Source organism: Mus caroli, unplaced genomic scaffold (genome assembly GCF_978045245.1).
Source record: "Mus caroli unplaced genomic scaffold, Mus_caroli_1 scaffold_8, whole genome shotgun sequence".
NCBI classification, from domain to species: Eukaryota; Metazoa; Chordata; class Mammalia; order Rodentia; family Muridae; genus Mus; species Mus caroli.
The window spans coordinates 79,561,489-79,578,078 of NW_028227263.1; the positions used below are offsets into that span (position 1 = coordinate 79,561,489).

General features: G+C 40.9%; 1 protein-coding gene across 7 annotated transcripts in view; it reads left to right on the forward strand.

Annotated features, from left to right (window-relative positions):
- The first annotated feature begins 856 nt into the window (after nucleotides 1–856).
- Mef2a (myocyte enhancer factor 2A) overlaps nucleotides 857–16,590 on the forward strand; it is a 131,962-nt gene continuing 116,228 nt past the window's right edge. For 3 of the 7 annotated variants that reach the window (XM_085841658.1, XM_029479490.2, XM_021166331.3), the window contains exon 1: nucleotides 861–1,510. The gene's annotated coding sequence lies outside the window, so the exon portion shown is untranslated. Of the gene's footprint in view, nucleotides 1,511–16,590 lie in introns of all 7 variants that reach the window. The other 4 variants (XM_085841660.1, XM_021166333.3, XM_021166332.3 and 1 more) reach the window with 4 other exon arrangements.

Here is a 16,590-nt window from a genome sequence, read left to right on the forward strand (position 1 = left end):
CTATCTCTGTACTGCCTTTGTGTCAGCCTCTCTCCGGCACATTGCCTTGTTGTCCTTGAGGGAGGAAGCCAGAGAGCCTCCAGCTTCCTTTGTAACTTCCCAGTTCCTCTGCACATCTGCTCACCCACCCCCAAAGACTTGTTTTAAAGCCCTAACCACAGAACTGAGTCTCTCATTTTCGAATGAGGGTTTGTGCCCATTGCATGGGCAGCTCTGGGTCGGATACCAGCCATCACATTCTTATTACCTCTACAGCGGTAGCAACTTTTGGGGGTAAGGACCAGCAGAGAGTCACGCCCAGAAGCCTTCTCTGGACAAAATCAGTAAGTTAACAAAATACAAGTGCTGTCTCAAAGACATCTTTTCCCCTCAGAAAAATCAGTTCGTTTAGGAATTCAGATCCTTATGGCCCTTCTCTGACGCTGTGTGGGCCTGCGTGGTCAGAGTGGTTCTCAGTTTGCCTTTCTTATCTGCAGAATGGGAACAGAAAATGAGGTGAACTTCACTGCGATGTGAGTACTAAGTGAGATACAGTTTACTACTAATCCATACTAGCTAGTATTAGTAGCCCAAATAGGCAGGTTGCCTCATTCTCAAGGTGTCTCTGCTTCCCAAGCCCCTGCTGGGATTGAGTGGCCAGGGACAGCATCCAACTGCTGGCCCGGCGGGGGTGACCCAGCAGCTGTCCAGGCCTGGACACAGGTGTGGCCCTGACCACAGTGAGGGCGTGGCGAGCCGAGGTCTGGGCAGGCCCGGCGCGCACGAGGGCGGGGAGCTGGCCTAGGTCCGGAGCACCGCACAGGGCGTCTGGGCCGTCCCGCGGGTCGGGCCTCTCGGCTGTGGTCGCGGACCAAGCGCGGGGACCGGTCACGCGCCGCGTCACCGGAGCCGTGGGCCCGGGCTGGACCAGGAGGCGGCGGGGGCGCGACGCCGCCGGCCCGCCACGCCCAGGCCCTCATCAAGTGACCAGTATCCCTTCCAGGAGAACACGGTCCTTCAGAGAGGGAAGCGCGCTCCAGGCTGTAGCCCCGGCGCCAAGCAGCCGTCATCTCCTTCCTGTGCCGGGTGATCTGTCGCCTCACCCACCCGGAAAAACATAGTCCGCCCCTCATGTCCTTGTGCCACAGCGCTAGCTGTTGAGAAGGCGCGGCTCTCTCTGACTAGTCCCTCGTCTTGTCCATGACAAACCCTTCAGGACCCACCGAGAGCAGAAATATACCCTAAAAGGAGAGCCCGGGAGAGAAGAAAGAGAGGAAGCCGAGAGGAAGGGAGAGGGGAGGCCCGCGGAGGGACACCAAGACGTCCTCGCAGTGCGCACGCGCGCTGCGAAGAACGAGTTCCGGTCTGGCCGAGGCCTGACTCCTAAAAATAGCCCCGGTGTGGGGATCCGTGCGCGGATGTCCCGGCGAGTCCCGGGCTGAAGGAGGCGGCTCCGGGCGGCGCGGAGTGCTGTGGCGGGCCGGGCCGGGGCTGCGGCGTGTGCGCGCCCGCCGGCTGTAGCGGAGACTCGGTGAGGGGCCGCGGGCGGCGGGGATGTGGCGGCGGCTGGGAAGGGGGTCGGGCCGCGCTGGGAGTGGGGGGCACTACCACGGAGGGGCTGCGAGGCCGAGGAGGGGTTGCCCGCGGGGCTTCGGGCGCCGGGGCGAGGCTGGGCGTGGGGCGGCGGGGCCGTCGGGAGAGCGGAGGGGCGCGGCCCCGTGCGGTGGGGGCGGGGTGCCCCGGGGCGAGCCCGGGGGGCTGCGGGCGCGGCGGCGGGGGCCCGCGGGGGGACTGTCGCGAGCCGCCTCCCTGAGCGCGCCACCTCTGGGGCCCCCCGCCGCGCCGCCCGGCTCCTCCCTGAAAGTTGACGGAGTTCCCAGGGGGCCGCGGAGCCACTCGGTCCATTCCTCCAGCGTCGCGGATCTCGGGGTCTCCCCGCTCCGTAGACCGCCAGTGCGGGGGGCGTCCGGCCCTGTGGTCGCACTTAAAGTTCCCCCACTTCTGCTTCGGGGGGAAGGTTGGTTCGCTGGGGCGGGAGGTAGGGGTCTGAACTCTCCCGCGGGGATATCGGCGTTAGGTTGTGTGTCTGGAGCTGGCCCGGGCGGTGGCCGGGTTCGAGCACCTGCGGGTGCGGGGGAAAAAGGTCTTGGGAGTCGGGGCTGCAGAAGAGACCCCCTCCTTGCAATCGGGTAGATCCCGCCGTAGGTCTCAGGGTGAGATGGAAACTTTGCCTTTGGGTTCGATGTCATCTGTTTTTGGGCAGTTGAGGATTAAAGATCAGTGATATTGCAGACAAGTTTGGGAAAGGTGAGCATTTTCTGAATTAGCATTTCCCCCCTCCCCCTGGGAGAGTGTAACTATCAAATTCTTGCTCACTCAGACCTTAAATAGGTCCCTGAGCTCTGAAGCCCCTGTCATCACGATCCAGAAGGGAACGGAGTGTAGACTGAATACACCGTCGCGCTAACCTGTATGTTTACTGTGAAATTGGGATTCCAGAAATTGAAATTAGAAAGACCTGCTGCGATGTGTTGACAACTGTATACATATTTTAAAGCTAATATTGTATAACAGTTTTCAAGTTTGTAGCGCAGCGCATCGTGTTTCTCTTATGTCTTTCTTGAAACATCCATTACTGTATGACAGTGAGGTTCTGTAAAGCAGTAATTAGGTGTATATTACACAAGAGTACTTTCCCTTTAAGAATCCAGCTGCGTTGTTTTGGCAACTGCTAAGTAGTCTAGTTGTCAGTTTTAAAATCTATGTTACCTTGGCAGTACTTGGACAGTCTGAGGAAAAGGTAAACAAAGTTGTGTGTGTGTGTGTGTGTGTGTTTTAAAACATACTAAAATGACATTTCTTTTCCTGTGAATTTAGGAAATGAGGATGAAGTAACAATGCTTTTATGACATTTGTATATACACTTTAGTTTTGTTTTTGTGTATTTTTGGAGATCTCTATTTTGTCTTGTAAACGGCAACTTTTAGGGAGACATGTTCCCTTAGAGATGACTTAAATTATAGTAAATGTAATATTACACAAATGGAATGTTTACTGGGACATATCTGTATGTTGTATAAGACAATACAATTAGTATTTGTTGTCTATTAATTGAGTTGGAATTACTTTTACTTTAATTCTTGTTGCAAAAGTTGAGAGGATAATATTAAAATCATGAAAGCACTTTGAAAAGCTTAAACGGGCTATTTGCTTGCTTACAGACTATATATTAATAATTCTTGTTTTAAGAAGGTTTCCTGAGATAGTCATGTATTAAAACAGTGTTTGTGAAGAATGGTGATCTCTAAATTCAACTGTACTTACCCATTTCCTTCAGTCCATACTGTTGCTACACATAAGACCCTAGTCTTTCATGAAGGTAAAATTGCACTTAACTCATCCTATAAGATTTTAAATTGAAGAACTAGTGATCAGAGAAAGGAATAGCTTTCTGAGGCTTAAAAATGATTGTAATGTCAGCATGTTGAATTATGCCTTGAGAATAATTTAATTCTCTATATAGTTTTTATGTTTTCACAACAGGTAAATAACAAAGGGCTTTTTGTTTTATTTTTTTGTTTTGGTTTTGGTAAATGTAATTGGAAATAAAGTTTTTTAAATGTTGAGTTGTTTCAAATGCTGATTCTGTTGTTTTTTTGTTTTTTTCTTTACAGCTTTATAGTGAAGGTGAAGTTTGCTAGTGTAGTTAAATCTTAGCAGATTGTCTTCTGATTTGGGAGGGTCTACAATCAGATTTGTTTTGGGGAAGTAGCATGCTTGTCAGTCTGTTTGGGAAACCCTCAGTTTTCCTCTTGCATCTTTTAGTCTGGTAAGAAGAGGATTTCATTGTAACACTTAGTGATGAAATCATGGATTTTCTGAGGCATTTAAATTTCAAACATTGTGTCTTATAACATACTCCCCCTATAAAGATAGATAAGCTCAAGGTTCATAGAGATGTTACAAAGTCTAGTGCCAAGCTTTTTAACACTGAAGGGGCAATGAGAATACTGCTTTGTGTATTGAAGATGATCACTATTGCCTTTCCCCAGGATTAAAAAGGTTTGTAAATGGGGTCTTTATAAATTGAGATGTGATTTTTTTTCCAGTTTTAAGTAGTTAAAGAAGAGTAAATAGGGAAATTGAATGAAGTTTTAAGATAGATAATATGAAAGGATTCTGATTTGCAAACCTTGAAGAAAGATTGTTTGATTTTTTTTTTTTTAGTCAGATCTTGATTTTAGATGCTAACCTTACTACTGACAAAATGAAATAACATTGATAAAATGGAAAAGAGTTGTGACACCTGTCCCATGGCAGTAGAATTTAAATGAGATGAGTTCAGAGCTCACTGCTGAGCCTTGATGTACAAGAGAGCATGTTACCCCGACTGCTCCTTCCTTCCTGCTTCCATGGGTCTTTCCCATAACTGTCTTGTATGTAAGCTAGCGTGAGAATGCTCTGTGTCACAAAGGACTTGGTCCTGGAGAATGCTCATGTGTGGATTTGGATAAACTATGCCAGTGCCAATGTCAGTTTACACTCAGATCGTCCGTACAGTGTTCACTGGACTGGTTTACTTTAGGTTTTTGATCTGCAATTGTGACTTGCTTCTCGTCTCAGTCTCCCCTAATTTTGTTTTAAGTTAGATTTGAATATAAGTAATTTTCTAATTCTTCAGTGAATTACATCTTGTCTTAGTTGTGAGAGCTCTTTTCAGCATGTGGTCTTTAGCGTCTGAAACCAGAAAAAAAGTGTTTGTTCAACCTACCTGAAATAAATATACTTAAAATAGCTTTTCATTAGTAAGTAACCTATACATTTTTCAGTCTTCATTTGCCTGGTCTGTGAAGCTAAATGACTTCATCTATATTTATTTTATCTGTGTACCAGTGATAAGTGCACCCTCTTCCAGTTTACGATAATTAAATAGTGTAAGCTCATTTGTTAATTAGAAAGTATTACATTACAGCATAAGATCTGTACTGGCATTATTTAATAGATACTTTTATATTAATTTTTATAGATTTTAGCAGTATTTGTATTAACTGAACCTAATTGATAAATATCACATTTAATTTAATGTAGGGTGTCTTAATGGTAACTGAAGATAAAATCACAAGTATCTAAATTTAAAACATTAGGATGGAATACCATTGTTTATATAATGTTGTATAGTAGTAGATAATTTACAAACACTAACACTTGGTGTTATTCTTGGTTTACTCTTATTTTACATATTTGCATACATGTTTGTATATGCACCACAAGCGTGCTGCTGATGACTGTGGCAGAGAGCACTTTTCTAACATTGGTGAAAATCAGACATTAATCACTTTTCTAGCAAATACCAGTCAAGGCATACCTTTCAATCAGGTGTTCTATACCACAGCCACATCCAGCCTTCAAAGCATGCACATCTTTTAATGGCTGTTTCAAATTAATGTTAGTTTTCTTTTCTAAGCAGAAATACAGACTTTGTAGATTAAAAAGAACCTGTAAAAGTTTGATGCTTTGAGGAATGTTTTCAGTAATGGATGGTGAGTTTGTGTTATAGGAGCTGATCTTTTCCCTTGTTTTGTGATCAGCAGTGTGCATATGCAGTTGTGGTTTGGGTTAGTTTGAGATATGACTCTTTGAGCAAAGACTTACTTTCTATTTGACCTATTAAGATAGCTTGCAATGTGCACTTACTGAAAACAAGTTACTCTGTCTGGCATTGCATAATGTTGTATTTGCCTGTTTCACCTTTGGTCCTTACTCCCAGAAGTTTATCTACTATGTAAGATTGGAATGTATTTCTAAATTTCAGAATATGCAAGTTCTCTCTTTTTAAAAATTTATTTTATGTGTACTTTGGCTGCGTAATTATGTATAACACATGTATCCTCAAAGGTTGAAGAGGGTGTTGGATCCTCTGGAATTGGTGTTAAGGATGATTGTAGGCCACCATGTGGATGCTGCGGATAGGAACAGTTCCCCTCTACAAGAGCAGTGAGTACATTTAATGACAGAACCATTGCTACACTTGTATGCCAGTTGTTTAAAACCAAAAACAAACAAAAACTTAGAAGGTGTGTGAAAGATCAGTAGAGGGCTGTAAGGCAAGGTTAAGAGATTGCCTTTTAAAATCAGAAGGTTAAGTGAAAATAAGCAGTCTACTTAGTCCTCTGTATGTTTGAGGCTCATTCATTGTGTAAAGTATGAAACATAACATCGACTACATAGAGTTGAGAGGATTCAGTAAGATGTGTGAGTATAGTAGAATGACTGATTTTATAGCATGCAGCACTGTTACTTTTCTGCTACTGTGGCTGCAGTTGTTAGTCAATGACTTACCTAATAAGATCCTTCCATCAGACTTTCCAGACACACCGCAGCCATTAACCTTTGGTTTCTCTGCCTTAGCCTAGACAAGCTGTGTGCTCTTCACTGAAATAGCCATGTGTTTTCAAGGTGATGACTCCTACCTACTAACTTTCTAGCTTAGAGTTCTCTTGAGCTTGCTGTCTACTTAGACATCCATTTAGAATCTTAAACATAATGTAGCTGAAAAAGAGCCAGATTTTCCTACCCGTTATTCATTATTTCTTTTTCCCTTTTCCTCCTCTTCCTCCTCCTTATCTCTTCTACCTCTTTCTTCCACCATCTTGTATTTCTATTGGTCTTCTCTATTTTAGTACATTACTTCATTCAAGCCAGAAATATAATATTCTTGTTCATTCTCAAATCTAATTCACCCACAAGTCCTGTTCTTCACAATTTATTTTCATCACATATTTTAGTCTCATTGACTTTTCAGTCTAAGTTACAGTCTTTTATGTAATTTACTCCAGTAGCCTCCTGTGAGCTCTCCCACCACCTTCACACCTGCTCCCTCATTTTTGAGACAAACTGAGACTGGTCTTGAACTTGCTGTGTCTCAGAGGATGACCTTGAGTTCCTGATCCTCCAGGTTTCATCCCTCAAGTGCTTGGAACTCAGGGTGGAATTTGGAGGCAGGAACTGACATAGAAACCACGGAGGAACGTTGCTTACTGTCTTGCTGTCCATGGCTTGCTCAGCCTGCTTTTTTGTTTGCTTATCTTTTTGTTTTTTTGAGACATGGTTTCTCTGTGAAATAGCCTTGGGTCTCCTGGAACTTGCTCTGTAGATCAGTTTGGCCTCGAACTCACAGAGATCCTCCTGCATCTGCTTCCTGAGTGATGGGATAAAAGCCGTGTGCCTGCCCTCCCTCCCTGTCTGTCTGTCTGTCTTTCTTTCTTTCTTTCTTTCTTTCTTTCTTTCTTTCTTTCTTTAATTTTTAATATCTTTTTATTACGTATTTTCCTCAGTTACATTTCCAATGCTATCCCAAAAGTCCCCCATACCCTCCCCCCCACTTCCCTATCCTCCCATTCCCATTTTTTTGGCCCTGGCGTTCCCCTGTACTGTGGCATATAAAGTTTGCCTATCCAATGGGCCTCTCTTTCCAGTGATGGCCGACTAGGCCATCTTTTGATACATATGCAGCTAGAGACAAGAGCTCCGGGGTACTGGTTAGTTCATCATGTTGTTCCCCCTATAGGGTTGCAGATCCCTTTAGCTCCTTGGGTACTTTATCTAGCTCCTCCATTGGGGACCCTGTGATCCATCCAATAGCTGACTGTGAGCATCCACTTCTGTGTTTGCTAGACCCCGGAATAGTCTCACAAGAGACAGCTATATCAGGGTCCTTTCAGCAAAATCTTGCTAGTGTATGCAATGGTGTCAGTTTGGAAGCTGATTACTGGATGGATCCCCAGATATGGCAGTCTCTAGATGGTCCATCCTTTCGCCACAGCTCCAAACTTTGTCTCTGTAACTCCTTCCATGGGTGTTTTGTTCCCAATTCTAAGGAGGGGCACCGTGTCCACACTCTGGTCTTCATTCTTCTTGAGTTTCATGTGTTTAGCAGATTCTTTCTTTCTTTCTTTCTTTCTTTCTTTCTTTCTTTCTTTCTTTCTTTCTTTCGTCTATCTAATGTCTTTCTTTTTTTTTCCCCCAATTTTTATTAGGTATTTACTTCATTTACATTTCAAATGCTATCCCGAAAGTCCCCTATACCCTCTCCCCCCCCCCCCCACCTCCCCTACCCACCCACTCCCACTTCTTGGCCCTGGTGTTTCCCCTGTACTGGGGCATATAAAGTTTGCAAGACCCCTTCAGCTTCTTGGGTACTTTCTCTAGCTCTTCCACTGGGGGCCCTGTGTTCCATCCAATAGCTGACTGTGAGCATCCACTTCTGTGTTTGCAGACACTGGCATAGTCTCACAAGAGACAGCTATATCAGGGTCCTTTCAGCAAAATCTTGCTGGCATATGCAATAGTGTCTATGTTTGGTGGCTGATTATAGGATGGACCCCCGGATGGGGCAGTCTCTGGATGGTCCATCCTTTTGTCTCAGGTCCAAACTTTGTCTCTGTAACTCCTTCCATGGGTGTTATGTCTTTCAAATGAATGTCTGCTTTGTGTGCACGTATACCTGCATGTCAGGATTAGATCTCTTTATAGATGGTTGTGAGCCACCATGTTGATGGAAATTGAAATCAGGACCTTTAAAAGAACAGCCAGTGTTGATTGTGTGCACATATACCTGCATGACAAGATCAGATCTCTTTATAGATGGTCATGAGCCACCATGTGGTTGCTGGGGATTGAACTCAGGATTGCTAAAAGAACAGCCAGTACTCTGTAACTGCTGAGCCATCTTGCCAGCCCTTCCGCCCCGGCACCTTCAGCCTGCTTTCTTATACAACATTGGAACTCTTGTCCATGAGTGGCAACACCTGTAGTAGACTGGGCCTTCCTACATTAACCATTAATCAAGAAAATAGTTCACAGATTTGCCCATAGGACAATCTGATGGAGGCATTTTCTCAATTGAAAGTCTTTTCAGTGTCAAATTTGACTCTCCCCCACCCCACCAAATACACAACGAGGACACTTATACATGGATTATTTCCTTTAAAACATGTTTAAATTTGCATAGTTTGATTTGTTCAGTTATCTCTATATTTGTGGTCTTTCTCCATTATCTGACTATGAACTCCACAAAGGAAGATAGGTCTTGTCAGTCATTAACAGTTCACTGCCTGCACTTGGAAGATGCTGACTATTGGAATGAGTGTTTCTGTATCTTTGTTCACTTTTTTTTCTCCAGTGATGGAAATGTTCCCTTGCTCATAGACTTACTGAACTCCTTATCCTTTAAGTACTAGCTCAAATGTTATCTTGTCCAGTTTTAATCGCTCTTGATGAATTTTCCCTCCTGTTCTTGTATGCTTTCCAAAGCCCTGGATACATACATTGTTTGCAGACTAAATCTCACTTTGGGGTATTGTAACTGATGCTACTCTCTTCTGCTAGATCACTTATGGTCTGTGTCCACCATCCTATTGAAAAAAAGTGAATTCTGAGGAAATGTTGAAGTGGAATTTGGTTACTCTAATAACTGAAATAACCAGCAACCCATTTTCTCAACTCACATTAAATTTTTTTTCTTTCTAGTTCATAAACTTTAACATGCATTTTCTGTAAGAATTAGCATATTTTATCAGCATTATAAAGGAATTTGAGAGCTTATGGGGAATTAATGACATTTCCTGGGAATCAGTTTGCCTTCTCATAGGTTAATGGTAGTCCTGCTATCTAAAGGCTGTATTTATTTCTGTCTTGAAATAATAATCTTATTGTTCTTTACTAATAAACATTCTTTCTGCTCCCATTCCCTTCATTTTATCCGGCTAATTTTGCATGCTGTTTCAGAAAGACTCCAGTTTATCACAGCATCCAAGAAATGTACTGCCAGTTTACCTGTATTGTTAATGAAAAATTTGAAACTAGTGGCCAAATTCCTAGGAACCTACTGGTCATTTGTAATAGTGAAAATCATTCCACATGCTGAACAGTTGACTTAGAAGTGGGCTTTTGGAAACCGGGTTTCTACTTTAGCATACTGTTTGTTTTGATATTAAAGACCTCTTGTTAATGCTGATAGATTTAATTTGATGACATTAATTATGAAAGGGAGTGAAGAAGCTAGTAGTTAAGGTTATTTTTTTTCTTTCAGATATGACTTACTTTCTCAAATGTAAAATTTTAGTATTGACAGAAGACTTAGAAAATGATTTTGGGAAACATTCCAGCTTTGAGAAAGTAAAAGAGTGACACAGTGACCTCCGTCCACCTCTCACCTATGTTGATAAGCTGTCAACATTTGCCACCTTTGCTTGGTCACTTTCTTTTTTGTCACTCTTAGTGTTTGCAAAGTGACCACAGAGTCTAGAAACATTATTACTTTATTTACAGTTTGAAGCTCACTGACTACATCTTCTGGTGGATTCCAGGGAATGTATGTTTGTTTGGTTAAGATCAGAAACACAGCTAAGAGCAAACATATAGTAATGGCTAGAAATGTACATTGCTAACAAGGAAATCATGTAAGAATCATATGTCATTAACATAGTGTTCTGTGCCGTCAGGAACCGGCTCTGTAGCTCTCCTTTTCCTCTTCTCTCTTTGCCCTCCCCCTTTGTTCTCTCCTCTTGTTTGCATTCTTTTTACTATTAAGTTGTTTGAGAGTAGCTTATGCCCCCTGTGATCCTTTCCTCCTGAACGCTTCATCCAGTGCCTCTTCATAACTGGACACGCTCTTCCATACCCACCGTATGGTGGCTGGAAGACAGTTAATCTTGATAGTATTTCATACAATTCATTTTTAAATAGTCTCCAGTTGTGCCATTAATATTTTTAATAACATTTTTGTCTTCTGATGTGTTGCATGTAGTTGTCAATAGCTCTTGTATTGTTTAAATCTGAAACAGTTCTTCAACCATTTTTGGTCTTTCCTGAACAATAGTGTTAAAGAAGTATGGCCTTTATTTTGGTAGGATTGTCTGTCAGTTAAGATTTGTTCTTTTGCATCTTCATAATTACATTCAGGTAATGTCCTTCTGGCATAATCTCATGTTAAGTGATGGCACGTGCTTCTGGAGGTAGCTTGCTGCCAGTCTGATGATGCTGGTGCTGTTGACTTGGATTGCTTATTGGAAATTTTACCTGCCAGTTTTTTCTATTGTAAAAGATGCCACTGCCTCCTTTGTTGTTGTTGAAGCATCTGTTTCAGTTTACCCCAAAATGTTCAGGTAATGGTTATGGTGTCCTTGAGGAATCTTGCTTGAGTCAGGCACACATATAGTGATTGCAAATGGTGTTTTTCTACCCACCCCCCTTTTTAGTGGGTACATTATTTAGTGGGTACTCCATTCTGTTGTAAGAGGATTTTCTTTCTTAGCTGTTTCATTGATATCAACCAATATGAATTCATGGGTTCTTTTTTTAATCATATGGGTTATTTATTCTCTGTTATTGTTCTTAACTCATTTTGAAAAATGTTTCTAACTAACCCACATTAGGTCAGTTTAACTCTTTGGCTTAACTCATTGTTTGTTTGTTTGTTTGTTTGTTTTGATTGCATCCTTATTTTGTGGACAATAAGATAGTCTGGCTAATCTTAACAATTTTCTTGGTGCTACTTTAGAATGCCATAACATGATTTTTTTTATTAAAAATTATCTTATGTATATGAGTTTCATCTGCATGTATATCTTTGCATTGCTTGAGTGCCTGGTGCCCAGAGTCCAGAAGAGAACCTTGGATTCCCTGGAACTGAAATTACAGACAATTGTACCAGGGCCTCTGATAGAGCAGCCAGTGCTGAGCCATCTCTTCAGCAGCACCTCTCCTCCCTCCCTTTAAGTATAAAGAAACCAAGAACTGGGCAGTAGATAGTGTGTGCTATTTGTATTGTTTTAGAGCCTTTTTAACTTGTCAAGCTAAGAAATGTTGGTTTATGTTGGTAGATTGTAATTTGTCTTTACATTCCCAAAACTTGGAAGAAGTCCCCCTTTCCACCATCAAAACCAGGAGCTTGTACATACCAGACCTACTGTCAATAAATAAAGCTAAATATCCAGCCTTTTTCAATGTTAACAATCTCAGGCAGTGCGTGATTCTTTGCACCTGATTCTTCAGTGGTTGTCCTTATTTTCCAATTTGTGTTAATGGGAGTAGGAATCCTATTTCACAAGTCTTTATATGCTCGATGAGTGTGTTTTATAATACTTTGAACATGTGTTTATAGTATATAATATCCAAATGATTCAGTGTTGTCTCTCATATCAAATTTAATTCTCTGTTTGTTATATTTTAATTTTGTGGAATCTGTTTCTTTAAGTGCATTGCTAATTTATGTATTTTGTTTTTAACTTTATTATAGAATAAATGATAAACTAAAAATTTTCACTTTTAAATATCTAATTGTGATTAAAATATGCAATCAGTGAACATCAATACGTAATCTTGACATTGGTGGTTTATAATGTTTTGTTCTTTACCAAATGGTAATTTTTGTGGGCATCATTTTAATTATAAAATGAGGTGACATTTAAAACTTTTATTAATTTTGTCACATATTGTATACCTAATTAACATTTTTTATGGAAGTAAAATTGAGTGCCAAATATTTGGGGCAAAGAATATTTGCTCTTGAGTTAGGAATCATAAAGATAGACTTTTTTTTTCTAACTACTTTGATACTTTGGTTTTTAGTACCTTGTTTGTTTCATTGGGTGAAGTGCTGGGAAATACGTGTGAACAAGGCTTGGCTTTCTTAGTTGGCTTGAGAGTGTTGGAGATAATGTGTTTGTAATTCACTTTGGTTGCTTGATTTTGAGGTGTTTAATGCATGAAGTATGGAATACTGTAGACACACATATAAGGAGCAGTTAGTCAAGTTTCAGTGAAGCCCAGAATATTTAGCCTCAAGGAACTGATAACTGAATTGAAGCCTAATTAATACATCTTCAGCCCAACTCCTGCTCCTAAGGCTGAGGGAACATCTAAGAAGAGTGGGCAGCAAGTTTGTAAGAGTCCAAGGAGCAGGAATTCCACTGTGTCATTGTGTCTCCAAGAAGTAACAGGGAAGGTAACCCTGTGAGACCTTAGCAACACGGCTGTCTAAACAAGACCCAAAGAAGTACAAAACCAATAGACGTGCTTAACACGGAAGGGGGAAATTTCAAAAGGCCCCACCCATTATGAATAAATAAATAAGTAAAGTTAGACCATCTTTCAAGAAAAACAAAACAAAAAATGTGAGGGGCAGGAGCTTAGATTGCTTTAAAGAAACAAAGTGGAAGTGGAAAAGAGGTCATGTGCAAATAGTAATGGAAGATCAGGTTACATAGGGGCCAGATTATGGAAAACCTCAAACTTTGTTAAGTAAGATATTTGTCTTTTATCCAGTGAAAATCGAAACATCTTGAGCTTGAGAAGAAATTAGTCAAAAGGGTAATTAACGCTTGTGGAACTGGCCTAGAGCTCTATATAGCAGTATGTGGAAAGCTCTAGTCCCAGCATTGGAGGGTGGGGGTGATCGTAACATGAAGTAATGGCTTTCTATCAGGAGGTATGTTTTGTATCTGGAGTATATAATGCTAGTGTCTTATTACTGATGTTAATCTGCTTCCTTAATTAAGGAGGTGTCTGCTGTCTTCTCTGTGAAGTCAGAGTTTTTCCTCTTTTATAATTGATATATATATCTTCAGGGAGAATTTTTTTTTTTTTTTTGAGGATCTGCTAGTTTCTGGTGGTATCTCTTTACACTCTCATCCATTTATTTTAGCATCTATCACTAGGACTGAGAACAAGCACTGTTTACCACTGTAGAATTTACCTGCTAGTGTCTTATTACTGATGTTAATCTGCTTCCTTAATTAAGGAGGTGTCTGCTGTCTTCTCTGTGAAGTCAGAGTTTTTCCTCTTTTATAATTGATATATATATCTTCAGGGAGAATTTTTTTTTTTTTTGAGGATCTGCTAGTTTCTGGTGGTATCTCTTTACACTCTCATCCATTTATTTTAGCATCTATCACTAAGACTGAGAACAAGCACTGTTTACCACTGTAGAATTTACCTAGTGGTGATTTTGTAGTTTCTTTGACCGTTAACCATTTAACCGACAGTCTTCTGTAATGAAGAGGCAGGTGCTCCTTTTCCTTCACTTCCTTGTTGATTCATTTTTATCAGTAAAGACTCAAAGATGTCCATGTTATTTTGTAGGTCATAGTTGATGTCACTGTAGATCATGTTGCTCACATTGTTCTGGTTTGACCACTAGAAAGCTCCTCCCTTGCTCCTGTGTCCTTCTGATCTGTCCCCTATCCTTTTTGAACCTTTCTTACAAGAAACTCCAAGTTCATTCTTTCTGTCTGTCTGTCCATCGGCCTGTCCATCCTTTCATACATCCGTATGTCCATCTATCTGTACATACATACATCTCCTCATCTCAACTCTAGAACCATCTTTTCCAGAGAGCCTTGACTTCTCGTTTTAGAGGATGGCATTAACCTAGATCATGCCAGACAGTGTTGTGCACACTTTCACCCTGGTAGCAGAAACAGGTGCATCTCTGAGTTTGAGGCCATTCTGGTCTACAGACGACAGTCAGGGCTGTTACATAGAGAAACCCTGCCTCAAAAAGAAAAACAACAACTACAAAAAGATGTGTGGTGAACTGTTGTATCTCTGTTGAATCAGAGAGATCTTGCTGTTTGTGTTGTATTTCTGTAATAATTTGTATCTTTCCTGTTTTCAGCCTAAATTCAGCTATTGCCTTTATTTCTTTGTGTATTTTATCTATTTGTTTTTAATTTTAGAGTTAAATTGTTTGTGAAGTAGTGGTTTAATCACTTCTTCCTTCTCTGAGGTGATGTTTTGGGCTGAGAAGGTATTCCCCATTTGATATATATCAATTTCTGTTTTCTCTTCTTTTCTGGACTTTAAAATTTTTCATGTTTTGAAGGAGTATACAGTGCTCATACTCATAGGTTAATAATTTCCTCTACTGTCAGTGTGGACTGTTTTGTTCCTTTTAAGTAATTATTATTTTTTGTCTGCTGTAATGGTTGGAGAAGGGTTAAAGAATCTCAGCTTTATGATTCTCTTTTTTCTTTTACAACCATACATTTTCCCATTGTCTACTTTGTTTTATTATACAACTGCCAATGATATTTTTCCCCTACTTTTTGCCCTGTTTCTCTGGGACCTGGGTTTCAGAGTTTCCTTTTACATGGCACCTAGGTTACTTAAGTTACTCTTGTTTCTTCACAACACCAGGATTTTTGAATTCTTCCTTATGTGTTGTAATCTGCCCAGACACTCTTCAGTGCTTAGAGATTTGGAGTGGCTTTTGTGTTTCTGATGTTCTTTCAGAATGGCCCTCAGGCTCCTTTGCTAGCCTCTTCTCTACAGAGCCTTGTGTTAGCAGTGTGTAGCAGCTCCAGGAATCAAGTGCAAGGTTTTGGTTATCCAGCTTCATTCACAGAGGTTCTGCAGGAACCTCATTCTTTGTCTTCAGGTTATAGTGTGTGGTTTTCCTTTCCAGTAAAACAGTTAAGTGAAATATTTTAGAGCTACACTGCCACCATTGCACTCTGAAGTCTTTACTTCAAGTAGGGGATCCATTGACTTAATCTGTCAGTTGCTTTAGAGCTTTTAGTTAGGGATGAGCTAGCTAGAGGCTCTAGAATGTTTTGGAGTAGAAATAAACAAATGAACACTAAATATTCTTGCCTCTTTCTCATAGCATGTGCATACTAGTTCTGGATTACTGTTAGAATCATCATGTTTTTTTTCCTGAAAAGCAATGTTGTTAATTTACAGGCTTACATCCTTTAATATAAATTGAGAATACCTTGCTTTTACTAAAATGTGAGTTATAGGGCTTACTCTATTCAGCCAAGGGTTCCCCATGGTACTTTTTATTCTGATAGCAATCTTTCCTGTGGTATTTTCTCAAAAGGTAACTTTTGATGTTAATCCTTGAAAATGAAGTTATACTGTTCCTTCCACCTTTTTTTTGTTTGTTTCAGTTTTATGGTCTTGAGCATTGTATGTTGTTTCCCAATTTATAGCATGAATTAAAACCTTTTGTTGTAATGACTATTTAAGAGTTCTTCACCTGGCTTTTGAATACTATTTAAAGGTAATCAATATGTATTCCTAGATACTGGCCATTGGAACTTCATAGCTTTCATTTCTTTTTATAGTCTCTGTAAGTATTAAGCAGGCTTCATGGCTATGCACTGAACAGGCATTCTTGTGAGCTGTGCTCACCATTTCTTGTACAGTTTGGGCACATTCTTTGTGGACTGTGTGGACATGTGATGCATGGAGTAGACTCCAGCTCCAGTGCCTGGTGCCAGATCCGTGTTACTGGAAAAGGCATGTCTCGGATTTACTTCGTCCTTATTGCCCACTTGCCAAGATCAATACTTTTTATTGAGGCCCTGCCCCAAACTTCTTTTATTTTGGCTAAAATCTGAAGCTCCTCAAGGTAACTTGTTTTGATTTTGTTTCCTAACCCCATCTCCTTTTATGCTTTCTATTCTTTACCCTTTATATGTTAATTTAGAATAGAAACATATATGATGCAGTTCTTTGCTACTAGGAGGTGTAGTGGTTTGGTTGGGCAGGATAACTTGTATTAATAATCATGATTTATTGATAAATGTCATGTGATTCTTAGAC